This window comes from Bombus huntii, chromosome 7, assembly GCF_024542735.1.
Source record: "Bombus huntii isolate Logan2020A chromosome 7, iyBomHunt1.1, whole genome shotgun sequence".
NCBI classification, from domain to species: Eukaryota; Metazoa; Arthropoda; class Insecta; order Hymenoptera; family Apidae; genus Bombus; species Bombus huntii.
In genome coordinates this window covers 6,208,124-6,220,213 of record NC_066244.1, presented here as the reverse complement: position 1 = coordinate 6,220,213, position 12,090 = coordinate 6,208,124, and the positions used below count along the sequence as shown (strand labels likewise).

Here is a 12,090-nt window from a genome sequence, read left to right as displayed (position 1 = left end):
GCTCCGGGCCAGCTCCGCGCGCGAACGAAACTGCGTTAAGTGAATGACATTAAAGTTGGAAAACTATCGATGTTAAGAAACGAAGTAAACATTTTTGCGGATTGGATACATGTACAGGCTTGTGAAAATATTCGAACATTCGTGGACATCTTTTACGAATATACTACGTGTGTACGCGAAACAGTTTGAATAAGATTAGACAGAGATTGAGAGAAAGATATTGGCAAAGCTTGAAACGGATAGCGTTTATCTATCAGATTGCTAGAAGTATCTGAAAAATCCTGATGATTATTACGACTTATATTTTCTTTGTAATTTATATCGTATTTCGTATGAAAATAACGTGTTACGTATAGGCCACTAAATTTATCGAAGAATTGATAATCTTTAATGTTACTCCTAATAAGAACGTATTGATGTTCTGTATTGAAATCATTACGCGTGAAATGATAATAATAATAATTGTTCATTAATACCAGTTATTCGAGATTGAAAAATTTTAATACTTTCTTAATCTTTCTGAAAAATATATAGCGATATCGCAATTGTTTATCAATTATATACATAGTAAAGTACATTGGAATGACTTTTTATTAATTTTGTTGAGCCTATCAGTAGTCATAGTCTCGCGAGTTTCACGAAATAAAGCAATAGAAATTTTACCACAGAAAGATAAGAAACATAGTTTCTCTTTGAAGAAGCAATAGGTTAATAAGGATAATCGCGTTAAGCGACTTATCAGGAAAATTCGAGTCACGAGAATTCTCGTGAGTGGCTTCCAAGCTTCGGCTCGAACGCTAGAAAAAAAGAATCGCGCAACGTCAAACGGAACAAATTTTGAGCGTTCCAGTTGGATTTATTGCGGTGCCCAGGGATTTCCACTTTAGAGACGATCCTTCTCGTGGCTTATTCTGCCAGGACAACGTTTTATTTTCAGCGCTATTTTTCCTTGACGATCGTCTGCTTTTACATTTCCCTGCTGGAGCCTCGTCAAGAACAAGGTAGTAGGAGCTCGTAAAAATAAAAAAAAAAAAAAAAAAAAAGGAAGAAACGAAAGAAATAAGAAGCGCAGAAGGAATTCGAGTTTCGCGTACTCGTTAGGCTTGAAAAAGCTATAATTAAGCCCGTAAACAGAGAATGAGCAATTTCTCTCGTACGTTCGAAAACTTCTATCGTGTATCATCGGACGAAATAAAATTCTGCTCCGAATTTTGACTGGTTTGCGAGAATTTTATAAATGACAATTTAAAGCTGAAAACAGATTAGGCGATATTTTTATGGTTGAAGTTTGTTCGATACAATTTTATGGTTCGCTAAATTTATCGAAGTTAATTCAGAATATTTGAGAATTTTACGCCATGAAAATCGACAGGCGGTGTACATAAGTATGCGTGTACGTGTATTGTACGTACAATAATTCGACATTATTTAAATGAGATATTTTTAAAAATAAATGACTTTTCTCTAAATTATTTCATTACTTCCTTATCAAATAAAATAACTTTTTATTTTGCTTTTTATCCGAATAAATATTTCCTGAAACAATTTCTCAAATAATCTCTAATTCTGATACATATATCGTTTGCATCAAAAACATAGATTTTTCTATAATGCTTCATATATACATACTCATTCGATTATCTAATCAAATATTTATTCAAGAAAAAATTATGAGTAATGTCAAGAGCATACGTTTGTTTCATTATTAGATAATCCAAATTTATTGTTTATAATTCAAATGTAAATAAAACTAGATATTTAACACTCGAAACCATTTATTACTTTATTTCAAAGAAGGAATTAAATTGAAAAGTTATTTAATCTCGAATTTCATCGCTTCTGGTTGCAATCTTTTATTTTTGTTTCAAATAAAATCTCCTCGGATCTACCATGTATTTACACAATTTCTCGTTTCTAGTTTCAATAAAATATTTCATTTTTTTATCGTCTTTGTTCGTCGTTCAATTTTTCGGATATTAAAAACGATTCTTGTCATAGACTGTTTTAAATTTTCTCTGCGTTTGATGGAACAGAAAATGCAATTCGCTCTCAGTTATTAAACATACTACGATATATAATACAAAGCTGTAACACATACTAATTTGTAACGGATGTAAAGTTGCAGTAGTAACAAATGTTTATTTTCATTAGAAGCAAGTGTTATTACGCACGAGTGAAATTATCCAGCTTCAACTTTATATTCTCGTATCAAATGCATAATGTTATTATCAGTTGTAAATATCATTTAGTTTCTTCTCGTTCGAAATTACGATATTTCACGTGTAACTTCGCGTAACGACGTTGTTCCCTCGTTAATTTTTATTTTTAAATATTTTTCACCCACCTTTTTCCGCTCTTGAAAAAAAAAAGTATTCACGATGCCGAAATCCAGTGGAGATGGGACATTCATTTTGCAAGGATCGTCGGATTCGAGCATCGAAAATTTGTTTGTCTCTTGACCGGCGGAAATTTATTTTGTAAATTTATTACTGTGTCACGTGTGCGTTTGTACATTTACGAAAACATGATAAATTTTTTCCATGAGAAGTGAATTTCCTTTTTTTTTTTTATGTATTCTTCCACGATGCGATGTTTATTTCTGGCAAAAAAACAATATTAATTAAATTCGTACAGTTTAATTATTTCTCAGTCACTGTAAAATTGCAATCGTTTCAAAGGGTTGTATGTTGAATTACGTGTTCAGTCGTTCGAAACGTTATTTCAATTAAAATAATATCTAAATTAAGGATATTTATTTTGAGTTGTTTCGATCTTTTCTTAAAAAGATAGTAAAATATTCGAAAATCTTACCTACTCAATGGCCAAGCCGATTATCGCGTAAAAATTGTCGAAATTAAGAAACTCCGAACGCTTTGACAATCGATCTAGAAACGATCGGTAAGTGCAAGTGCGAAAAATCCATTTTCGATGTTTGCGAAGGAAAGCCTATAGGCATTGCGGATGAATGAGAGGCAAAAGCTTTAGGAACGATCGACGGGTACTAAAATTCCTTGAAAAAACATCCAGGTCGTCGATTCAGCAGAGTTGCGAAGGAAGCACGAAATTTTCCGAAAGGGAGGATGGAGAAGAGAAGGAAGAAAACGACACTAAAATAAATGAACAAGACAAAAGAAAATATAAGAAAAAGGGATCGGGCAAAATCCGTAGACGTTGGTCCATTGTCGTGAAGCGTTCACCACCAGAATTTCTGAACCACCAGGACACTTGGGAGAACAGGAGGTTCGAGAATAACGATGATTCCAACGCTGTTATCGAGTGATTTCGTAGGTATCCTTCAAACGGTCCTCATTACGACCCGTTGCGAACTATTGGAGAACAATCGTGAAACGATCGAGTCGTACTTCTAGCGAAAATAACAAGAACTAGTAGCTGGGTGATTTCTTTAATTTATGGTGACAAACTTCGAACGAGAATTCAAATGGCTCCGATAAGAAATACGAGTTTATTGTGTCACGTAATGCCATTTTTAAAGCATTCCTTTTCCGAACATTCATTACGAATGTTAGTTACAGAATAACTACAGCCTTCAGTAAAATTGTTGAAAATAAAATTCAACATTAAAAAAAGAACATTAAAAGTTCAGTAAAATTGTAGTAATACACCGTTTGAATAAATTAGCACCGTCATTAGGAATGATTTTATCGCATCAATCAGGCAAGTAAAAAATGATTAAAAATTCAAATATTTCCTCCAGTGGTACTGTTCGAATATGACCCTTCTTTACTTCGTCTCTTATTTTGTTCGGCTTTCTGCAAATTCTATTCTTCGCAGTCTTGTCATCAAGATTGCTGCGGACCCACAGGTATTGGATTTTCATTTCTCTCGTGTCTGTAGTCCTTCTTTGTATCCCTTTTTGCCTCGTTAACTCTTATATCCTCTCTTTAAACTTTCTGACATGAGTCAACGGCTTCGTGAAATTCTTGTTCAGACATGCCAGTGAGGAGATCACTCGTTTATCAGTTTTCCCCTTATTTCACATTAAAGTAACAAGATCTGTTCACCTCCTTGTATGTTGCGAGAAAATATATATACTGATATATAAGATGCCCGAACCTAAGCCACAACTAACAAATACTATATTTGATACGATGAAAAAATGATAGGGTTTTTAAATATTTGTATATATTTACATTATCAATTTACATAGGTAACTATCTATCGATTTTTACCGTGAACAGTATTTTTCAAACAAACCGAGATATTCATACGAAAATTTAAGAATATTTAAAGGATAAACAAGCTTTGACTACTATTTCTATATTACATTTTTATTTAATATTCTTCAAAAATTACATATTATTCGCAATACTTATATCATATGTCTATACATTGTAATGTAATTATTTTACATATAATACTAATTGACGTATTTCATAATTATGGTCTTAATTGAGATAATTGCTAGATTATATTCAGCTCGTTATAACAGAAAACCACATTCCTTTTCTACCTTTAGCTATATCTATACCACGGATAACCAAGGTAATATCTATGGTTTCTCCCGTTTCGCAAGCGTATTTGTTCTATAATTAAATGTATTTCGTTAAAAAATTCTAATGGCAGTGAAACGATAACGAACCGGTTTTTCGTCCGATACGAAATTAAATAAATTCAGAAGGATCCAGAGCTGACAATATCGATATGACACATTGTTTCAAGAAAAATCTATCTAAACGTCCAATCACATCTAACTACAAGATTGTGTCATTTGATAGTTAAATAACGAAATAATTCGACAAAAATCATTTGATTATTTAAATAAATTAGCACGTAATTATTTCAAAATAGTATTCAGTCAAATAAGACAGTATATCGTTTAAACGATCATTTGTCAAATATTTTATTCGACGAAACTGTAAAAAAGCCACGTCATCTTCAATTTGGATGCTTTTTTAATATGTTGTGAAGCTCAACGTTTTGAATAACTTTCTCCTTCACGCGTGACTATCGGTCGGCCATAATTTCCGAGATATTGGCAAAAAACTATCGACGCCGTTACAGCGAATTCCGCCTATAATCGCGCGGGAAACTTTCGTTCCCATGAATTCTGGTTGAAAATTTCATTGGACAATTTTTCATTCGTAAATGATGGTCCACAGCCGATTTAAACGTTTCCGTGTCACCGTCACAAGTTTTTCCCAGAACACCTGGCTCCGGAGTACTCTGTAAATAAGACGGACATCGGTTACTGGATTCTCAAAGGAGTCTCTTAATCACCCGCTTGAGAGCCTTCTGCATTGGGAACACGGAATAACTTAACGAGCTGAAAGATTTACAACCAACCAGTGGGGTAGCCGTTTCAAAGAACCACTTAGACTCGAGGTCGTAGAGAATCGCATGGTGCTACGTTATTTCTTAAGTTTCAAACCATGTGTTACTGCCTTCTTTTTAGTAGAACCATTATTTCGTTAATGTGCGCCGATATTAAATGGAAGAGTTTGTTTCATTCGCTAAATTCCACTGGGCGTAAAATTTTACCAGAGTATGATCTGTTAGTTGTATTTAATACAAGTTTGATTTGATTGCACATTATAGTGTCGCAGAAGGTATGCACATAAAAATATTATTTTATAGAAAATTTCAAGGAAAATTTCGTAAAATATCTAATTCTACTAAATTGTGTTATATTGATACAATATCTTCTAATGACTATTGCACTTAATCATTCAGTTACCTCTAAGATGAACGAAATTTGTTTAAAAAGAAGAGACACATCTCTTATTCTCTTAATCGTTATTTTCGTGAAAAGCATTCATTTGGTTAACTTTTATATCTGAAAAATGGCTCTACTATTTGTGACATGCACCTCTCTTTGCAGAATAAAATTTCACTAGGAATTTTCGAATATTTGTTTTCATTTGTTTCCTGGATTTCGCTGTCGAACAGGTTTCCATTGTAGATGGTATTCGACGAAGAACAAAGAGAAATGGAATTGGCACGATACCGATAACGAAACCATCTCTTACATTCTTTATACAATTGCATTTGGACGTAGAGTTTGTGATATCGTCTCAATATTTCGACCGATACGTTAAAATCCAATTTTTTCACGAAGCATCTTTCACGAAGCTAATAATTCAAGCGTTTTGTCGTTTGCATTTATTGCGTTAACGATAATTACATGTATTAGCTTTTACTATCGAAGACGTTCAAAATAAAATGTTCATTATTTTATTTTGAAACAAATCCCTGTTTCGATTGCACTTTTTTAAGTTATTTTCATAAACAATATGAGATTGGATAAGAATCTATAACGTAATAATTAGAAATCAATGTCGGGTTATATACAATATTTTATATCAGATTTCGCGTGGAAAATATCGAATCTGTTTGTGAGTGGATAATTCAGAGAATACGTTCGCTAACTTTTTTATGACTAGCAGAATGTATTATATTCCACTTAAATATTCATCTTCTTAGTGTATACGTATATCAGATCGTCTTTCTCAGTGCCAATTCGATAAATACATATGTACCACTCGAGTATTAAAACTCTGTGTAATATGCTAAATTTTAATATGCTAAATTTTTTCGCGTAAAACCCTAGTGATGGAGTTCTTTGTGGACAGGGTGTTCTCCAAAGGATTTGACATAAAGTGGGAGTGGATGCACTCTGGTAAGAGGAGTGCAAAGAACAGCACTGCACTTACTTCGGCACCTGGAAATCAAATATGCGACTGAGTGATTCGATTGTACCATTTTGTATGAAACTTTCTTCTTGAAAAATGAAAAGATCTTATCAAACTTCGTTTTGCTAATAACACCTTCAAAATCCATCTCGTTGTTTTATTATCAAATAATTTCATTTATTCGAACAACTTAATCCTAATTAACTACTGTCTATCTAAAATTAGAATTAACAACTCAAACGATAGATTTTAAAAGAATTTTCACAATTTTATACACAAAGAGCAAAGTCATGCGGATGTTAATACATTGAAAACGTAGAAATCTACATCTTCTTAAAACGGTCTACCAGACTAATGTGAAACCAATTGTCACGACGTGCATCAATTGCTCGCGCGTATCAAAAGTAATTCGATTCAATGAGTAACGATATGCACGGGAAGAAAGTTCTGGAAGAAATTTCTGCGAGAAAGTTGGCCGAGCCTTTTCCTGCTCGCCTTTTTGAATCAGGGTCGCGATTGTTGACCGATCCGTCGAAGCGAATATAGATAAGGATGAAGCGATTCAGTGCGGATTCCGTGTTGCGGATGTTCCACTGTTCGAATCGATTCGGCTTGTTTTTCTCGTTCGACGTGTCGTACCTAACCGTATTACGTCATAAATTATAAAGTGCCATTAGGATCTTCACCTGATATCGCCGACGAATTGTAGAATGCGCCATGCACTTTTCGATTCAACAGAGATTTCCAACAGTTTTTTGACATTTTTCAACGTTTTAGAAATTTCAGTGTTTAGCCGTATACTGGATACAAAAGTGTTCGTATCCAAATGACAATAGGAATGTTCTGTTTGACTCGAAATCGATAATAATGTGTACTTATATTAACAACGATTACTCCAAAAGAATTTTTCACATTGATTTCACTATAATATCATGTGATTTAGAACCTACATAATTTTACTAGTTACTGTCCCATTTTATTGTATCATTATATCACTCTGTCGTTATCGAGTAATTCATTTATAACAATTATTACTTGAAATTTCCCAAATGAAAATGTAATCAATTGGAAAATTCTATCGTTCTTAGGAAAAGGATCCAATTACAGAGGATTAAATTGTATCGTATCTTTCAATTATATGGGAAGCTTTCATAAAGAACGATTGAAATCTACCAACTAGGGAAAGAAAATATCTCTTTGGATGTTTAATCCATGCGAAATGAAAGTTACATTTTAAAAAGATATTATGGTCGTCTTATTGGCTCGACGATTTTTATTTTCGTTTAATCTCGTTGATTTACAATTGCAGCGAGCGTATGTGTCATAGAGAAACGGTTTCATAATTCACTGTGTCGTTTGGGTCCGTGGCAACGCGCTGTTCATTGATCCAAAGAGTTACATGTTTTGAAATTTGTACAAACACCGGATAAATAATGCTAAGCGTAGGGACGCGGAGATTTAATTAATTTTCATAGTTGCTATAACATGCACGCAATAACGGAAAACTCGATTCATCGTGTAGCATACAGAACATACACCGTGGTCCCATTTATCCATGTGAAACGCAATATTGATTCGGCGCTACAAACTGCAATTGTTTGCTTGATATTGTGCTATTCCCGCGCTCTCCTTTCTCCACTGATGTTCCACCAATTCCGAACACGATAATAGTTATTTTTTCTATCGTACGCCGATTCACTGTTTCCACAGAACCATAAAAATTTTTATAGAAACATAATTGAAAAAATCCGATATTAATTTTATAATTCATAGAAAATCAACGATATCGGTATCGTTATCGGTACAGTTATTACTGTTTTGTCTTTTAAATATCGAATTGCTGCATAAATTCTGTCTCTGATGATATATCAGAGCGTAATGTTGTAAGAAACGTAGCATTGCTACGTAAATCGATAAGAGATTACAGAAGACAGGAACAGATTATTTTCCTTAATTCGTTAATGAAATAGGCTTTACCAAATTGACTACTTGATCCATCGATTCATCATAATTAACGAACTCGGTATTCGTCAGATCGATTCACAACTGACTCGATCCCATTTGGAATTACAAACAATAGCGTTACTACGATTGTCGTTTGTTGTCAACATCGGACTGCGTGTTTCAATCTGCTGCACTATTCTGTCATTTAACGATAAATCTCGCGTAAATATCGCGAATGTCCAATGGATTAGAATAGCACGTCATCGACAAATAATTAATTGCGTTAACTATATTTTCTGTTTTAACTATGTTCTCATATTCAATGCTTCCCATATTCGTATCCCATATTATCTAGTTCGTGAAATGAAAAAGAAAATTCTTCGAGAGATCGTGTTATTAGCGACTATTTGAAGATCATTGAAATCGTATCATTTGCGTTGAAATTTATTTGAAACTTACAGGTCAATATTATCATTCTGTCATCGGTGATCGTTTATAAGTCAGCCGATCATATATTTTGTTTTCTTTGCGCGTTAAACGGGAACGTTATTGCGAACGTGAAACAGATGAATTGAGTTAAATGGACCGTGCGTTTGTTTAACACTTTACACATCCTGCAAATTAACTTACAGTATTTTCCATAACACTTAAATTGCGTTACTGTATAAACAAAGCATAGTTAAACACTACGGTCATTTGTAGGTTCGTAGAAGTCATTGAGGTCGTGTCGTTAGCAGCCATTTGAAGATCGCAGGTTCATCGAGGTTACGTCGTTAGGACTTAAGATCATTTAAATGGGTCATTTAAAGGTCACGAGGGAAATCGTGATTGTATAATCGTCGATCAAATCAATTCATCTGAAAATTAGTCGAGACTGATTGAGTGCTGCTGGGTGATTTGTGGCCATTTGCACACAGTAGCGTGGTAAATTATGCGTGATCAATTTTCTGATGGAACAATCGTGCTCTATGCACGAAACTCGTATTTCATGATCAACCTATACCTTTATTTTCAATTTATAATCACTAGCTAGTACATAGCGTGTCGAAAACTGCGAACGATATTTATAATATTATGTATTTGTTATTCTAAGTATCATTATCATATCCCAGACATCAAGACAACGATGGAAATTTATGCGAAGTTCATGGGAAGTCCAATTTCTTGCATTCTTTTTTATTGCTATTCCTTTGTTATCCACAGCACGAATACTTAAATTCGATGTAAAATTCGCGATCATATTACGTACTTTTTAATCACTGTTTATTGTCTCGTACAACGATAATTATTATCGGAAATTGTTATTCTGGTAGTAGAAGAACGCTTAATGAATCTGAATTTCTTTTAGCTTGATCAAGATACTTTCGGTGGTGGCGATCGGAAATATTCTCTCTTGAATTCACGGAATTATTTCCTCTTGAATTCACGGAATCATTGATTTTTGAAGTAGCACTCGTATGATGTATCGTATTCATTTTTTGGCTCCGATTCCATTGATTCGCTTGGAAGATTGATTTGAATTGAAGTCTAGATTACCGAATTGACGATACCATGAGATTTTTTTGTTTGTGAGAATTTGGAGCTACATGGATTTTCGCTCGAGAGATTTAATTGATAATACAGTTTAATTATCTGATTTTCAAAATTTAATCCAGGACTGTGCTGTAATTTGTTTGCTCAAAAATAAACGAGGCAAAATGGTAAGTGTAAAATGAAGGAAGCATCGCTCATGTACGTGCGTAAATGTATAATATAAATATTCCAGATGTATATAAAGGAATGTTAAAAAATGGACATTATTAATTTTGCTCATGCGTACATTTAACGTGATATTTATTTATAATACATGTAGATATCTGATATGTGATCAGAAAATTGCATTTTCCTCGTTCATTAAAACTTTCTCATAACATCGTGCAACATCGTTTCATCCAAAATTCGCAAAAAAATTTCCAATAATTTTTAATAAAAATACAGCACGACATTTATATCTACCGCAACTTTATTTTAAAGTAGAAACAATTAAGTACACGTAACGTCGTTTCATTAGTTCATAAAATTATACAAAATTTCTAGAAAATTTTTCAAACATCGAGTCTATCGTTTACACATGTTACGACTTTATTTTCAAACAGAATATCATACAAATTCCAAAGATATCGCAACAGTTTTGTCAAAACTTTTTCGTAATATCGTCAAAAATGTCCAATAAATTAAAACGAAAAAGATACGATCTAACGTTAACAATTGCTGCAATTTTATCTTCAACGATAAAGTACATCGTGCAAACTCTATAGTTATCACTAGACTGTGGATTTTTATCTATTCGTGGAAAAATCGAAGGTGTAAAAATCCACATAATGCATATAATATACAAAAATATATCATACATAAAATATTCAAAACAGAGTATTTATTATACTACTTCATTCTTTCTATTTAAATTACATCTTCTAATTACATTCGTAAAAATATAAAGATGCACAAAAACCAACCGTGTCCAGTTCTCAGAAACGTTACGCCATCTAAGTACGACTACCAACCATTGTGCAAATAATGAGACATCGCAGTTGTTACTTCGGTATATACTTGCCCCGAAGGAGGGTCGAATTAAGCGAAATTGCATCGTTAAATCACCCACTTTCCGCTTCCTTTTTCTACATAAACCATATATTCAGACTGTAATTCTTATCCTCTCCCACTCCGTTCTACATCCTTTTTTACATTTTACATTGCTCCTCTGCCCCTTACTCGTTCCTTGTTCGATGAAACTAGGCGAATGCATTTTCTCGGTCAGGGGCAGTTAATGGCTGGACTGCAACCACCGAACTAGATGGCATCCCGCAGATTTACGAGGCGACAGCTTTTACAGGCCGCGTTTCGGGATTCCCAGTTTTGCCCGTAACATCCGGACGATTTCACGGAGGGAAATCATGCCTCTATTTCGAATTGACAGCTCTTCGATCGATGTCAAAAAGCACGATATTCCTGGCCACCTAAAAGCTGCGAGATGTAATTGCCGCTTTTCTAATGGCCGATCGCCGAAGTTTTTCCGGCCTCCCTAAATCGACTCGCTTCTCTTCTACGAATTTCGTCCGATAACGCGTTTCTTTCGCGAAATTTTCTATTTCCAACACACCAGTTCCTTCCATTATCTTGGAAGTTTCTTACTTTAGAATTATATACATTACCGTTCAAAAATATGCGGACGCTTGCTTATTTTTGATAAAATGTATCTTAATTGTGAAGTTACAGATAAAAAGAATTGCAGCGGTTTTATTCGTTATAATTATTCCACTGAGTTGTTTGCAGAGTTCGTAGCGATAAGGAAAAATTAAAAAATATCGTATAACATGTTTATAAAAATATATATAAAGTGTATAAGTGTACTTATTCTATCAGAATTTATACATTTGAGTAAAGTGAAAATGTTTAAGCAATCGTATTCACATTTATGTCAGATTAGGGATGATCTTCTAAATTGACAGGAAAGAAT

The 12,090-nt window shown here is 33.7% G+C and overlaps 1 protein-coding gene across 1 annotated transcript in view; it reads left to right on the top strand.

Annotated features, from left to right (window-relative positions):
* The window catches only part of LOC126867630 (uncharacterized), a 647,133-nt gene that overhangs the window by 277,205 nt on the left and 357,838 nt on the right, over positions 1-12,090 (top strand). The window lies entirely within an intron of this gene.